Source organism: Salvelinus sp. IW2-2015, unplaced genomic scaffold, assembly GCF_002910315.2.
Source record: "Salvelinus sp. IW2-2015 unplaced genomic scaffold, ASM291031v2 Un_scaffold8479, whole genome shotgun sequence".
NCBI lineage: Eukaryota > Metazoa > Chordata > Actinopteri > Salmoniformes > Salmonidae > Salvelinus > Salvelinus sp. IW2-2015.
The window spans coordinates 5,433-9,428 of NW_019949739.1; the positions used below are offsets into that span (position 1 = coordinate 5,433).

A 3,996-nucleotide genomic window follows, 5' to 3' on the forward strand; every position below is an offset into this window, starting at 1 on the left:
TCAGGAGGGAAACATGAGACCCCCCACTCCTCTACCCACCCTGCTACACTGATCTATTCCAGACCTTTAAGGCCCTTCACCACCTCTCCCATTCTAGCCCTGTAAAAATAGACCCTCTTTTTCACTAGCAAGAACACTAAGTAAGGCTATAGTCTAAATTCATGAGGCATGTAAATGTGTAGCACTAAATAAAGCACTGCTCGTCAGTGAGGTGTGTGGGATATTGACAGGACGAGACCAGTATTTCCTCAACACTTTATTTCTTTAAAGTGTCAATTACATTAGAAATATTACAGTTGTGTTAAAAAACAACACCAAGTGAATTAAGTGCATTTTGCAGCAATTCAAGTTTTCAATAGTTTGACAGACAATGATATATATACACAACATGAATAATGCTTGTCTATATTTTTTGATTTTTTCAATCTAGTCGGTCTAGACTTGAGCAATGTACATTATGTGAAAAGCATTCAAGTGTAAACTCAGTTATTTCCATGAGATATCTATTTCAGGAGATATCAAAAAACAGTACCGTATAAACACGTAGAAATACAAAAGTATAAAAAAAGAAAAAGGCTGAACAAAATATTGCATTTTGTTAGTGAAAAAAACTACTTTTCAGAATTGCACTTTCCACCTRAGCTCTAAATTGTGTATTCACCACAGTGAATATCCTAGTTCTAACTAGTTGATAAATAACTAGTTAGTCTTTCTAAAAAGCAGCTTGTTCATCAAACCAATCCTTATCCTCAACTGCAATAATACAGTACTTCTAATACAGTCTTCAGTTCGAGTTTTTACTATTCCTCCTCTTCTTKCTCCTCTTCTTCTTCCTCCTCCTCTTCTTCTTCCTCTGTCACCACATCATCATCATCATCCCCCAGTCCAAAGCCCATTTGGTACAAGATGACCTCCACGTCTTCTGTGCACAGTGTAAGGTGCTCCATGTTCTCGAACCCAGGCTCGGGCCTCTCTAAGTTGGAGCCTTTAGCTGCCTCTTTGGCCTGCGCGATCAGCTCCTTCCCACTAATCAGGAACTCGGCTGCATTGCCCTTCTCCATGGTCTGGGCCGCCTTCTCCTTTAGGTTGATACTAGCCTGGAGCTGCTCCGTGTACCTCTCCACCAGGGACCTCAGCAACCCCAGCTTCCTCTRCTCCTCCTGGGTGATCTTTTCCAGGAGCTGGCCCTTACGTTCCTCCAGGATGGCATAGAGCAAGTCGAAGCTCTCCCCCAGACGTCTCTTCTGAAGCTGGCTGTTCTCCTCGATGCTCTTGCATGTGTCCTCCATCTGAGCCATCACGGCCTGGACACAGCTGTTACCCGCCGCAAGGAGATCTACGGCGTTCCGCAGCTCGGCCTTCTGGGTATCGTAGATGCTCTGCAGGGGTGACACCTCACAGTCCTTGTGCTGGCCGAACACTTTGCACATGGAGCAGGTGGGCGTCTGGCAGGTCACACAGTAAATATTGATGCGCTCGTCCTCGTGCTCCGTACACATGGGCTCCTTGGTGTCTTTGTCCTTCAGCGGTGGGTCTGCAACGTTACCTCCTACTTCTCTGCCGCCGCTCTCKGGCTGCTGCTTGTAGATATCAATGATGTTCTCCACCAGCAGGTTCCTCTGCAGMCCGTAGACGCCGTGGCGGTCCAGGACGACCTCGAAGCGGCAGGTGGGGCAGCGGAAGATGCCCCCGGAGTAGTGGTAAGGGTTGCGGGAGTCGTAGAGGTCGCTGGCGCAGCCGCGGCACAGGTTGTGTTGGCAGGGCAGGATGACTACGGGCTTCTGGAACATCTCCAGGCAGATGGGGCAGCTCAGCTGGCTCTCCAGGCTCTCCCTGGGGCTGGGCTGGTGCGTCACCTGGCCTGTGAACCCAGTGCAGGTAGAGATGACAGTCAGTATACTGTGTGTCTGTCCTAAACTACAGTACCTGTGAACCAGTGCAGGTAGAGATGACAGTCAGTATACTGTGTGACTGTCCTAAACTACCAGTACCGGTGACCAGTGCAGGTGGAGATGACAGTCAGTATACTGTGTGACTGTCCTAAACACCAGTACCTGTGAACCAGTGCAGGTAGAGATGACAGTCAGTATACTGTGTGGCTGCCTAAACTACAGTATCTGTGAACCAGTGCAGGTAGAGATGACAGTCAGTATACTGTGTGACTGTCCTAAACTACAGTACCTGTGAACCAGTGCAGGTAAGAATGACAGTCAGTATACTGTGTGACTGTCCTAAACTACAGGACCTGTGAACCAGTGCAGGTAGAGATGACAGTCAGTATACTGTGTGACTGTCCTAAACTACAGTACCTGTGAACCAGTGCAGGTAGAGATGACAGTCAGTATACTGTGTGACTGTCCTAAACTACAGTACCTGTGAACCAGTGCAGGTGGAGATGACAGTCGTATACTGTGTTGACTGTCCTAAACTACAGTACCTGTGAACCAGTGCAGGTAGAGATGACAGTCAGTATACTGTGTGACTGTCCTAAACTACAGACCGATAGGCCCCATTCTCCTTTTCTAAGCCATATCCAGCATGTTGACATGATTACACCCACGTGGCTAAAGTCCCCCTACACCTCCAACGTGTCACAACCTGACACAACACCCCTCCACGGTGGAAATATTTAGGATATCACCCCTGCAACCAAGCCCATGTGCATGAGCACACGCCTCCTGTGTACAACACCTGTTATTTTGTTGTTGCTGGTTTTCAGAGGGCACAATGAGTAACCATGGATGTTCTGTGTTGTGGTGTGTGATGTGGACAGTGTTGCACAAGCTGCTGTGGTCGCCCGGGCTGGGTCGACCGTGTTCTGCTGGGGTGTCAATGAGGGCACATAACTCCATGTTTACAACCCCCAAACTTTCCAGAGTTGTGCAACACACACACACACACACACACACACACACACACACACACACCACACACACACCACACACACGCACACACACTACACACACACACACACACACACCAATCTGTCTTTTTAGGCTATGCAGGGTTCCAGGGTAAAGGAAGAGGGGGGAGGGGAACCTGGCAGAGGATAGGACATGTCATTCAATTTCTATAGTGTGTACTACCAGCTTAGTCACTCTTCTCTGTAGACATATAGTACAGCAATATGGCACATTCTACCGGCTCTATTACAAACTATGTGGATTCTACAACTTGTGTTCATTTTATTTCTACGTTGTTTACTCTGTCAAATCTGCATTTCTTTCTGTCAGCCATGGATTAGATTTACAGTCTGCTAGAGCATCTTCAAGGAAACCAGCATGTTTACAATTTCTCTGTATAACGCCAGAATGTGGACATTTTATGTTATCGGTAATCTCCGTTAACCCAGAAACTAAAATCTCCATCATTTGGTCAGATGCTTGATTTATGTTTACGTAGTCTGTCCACGAGAGATTAATTATAACATACCTGATGTCTGGCTATGAGAAGGGATATGCATATTGTGGACCTATTTCTCCAGAGGCAAAAGGGGTCAATCAAAGATGTAAACAGATGTGAACGACCATCGTCGTGTCTTGTGGTGTGGTGGGTGACGAGACATGTTGTTATGGCGGGACCCTGTTGGCCAGTTGTCTATTTGATTAAGCCCCTCCCACAGAAAGAGAGAGAGGGGAGGGCGGGACGGGGGTGTTTGCTAAGCATGTGCGGGGCCAGAAGGGGTTAATATCTCAGAAATGAGCCTTGCAAACAAGCAAAGGGTGGGACCCGTGCCTCAGACCGCGTGGAGGGTCGGGTGTCACGGCCAGCCCAGCGGTATAAATCGTCAGCTGTGGCCGGAGAGTGGCTAGATCAAAATAAACCAAGTGGAGAAAGCAGTCACTATACCAGACTGCAATAGAAGGCGAGACAGACACAGAGAAAGAGCAACACCACCTAAGACGAAGCGCCTAGGCCACCCACTCAGAACTTTAAGGACTATACCTTGTGAGAACAGAGAAAACCATCTATCCAGATGGATATCCAGACCGGCCA

General features: G+C 47.7%; 1 pseudogene; it reads right to left on the minus strand.

Moving 5' to 3' along the window:
- Positions 1–243: 243 nt before the first annotated feature.
- On the minus strand, positions 244–1,859 carry LOC112079565 (E3 ubiquitin-protein ligase TRIM63 pseudogene; annotated as a pseudogene).
- Positions 1,860–3,996: the final 2,137 nt, after the last annotated feature.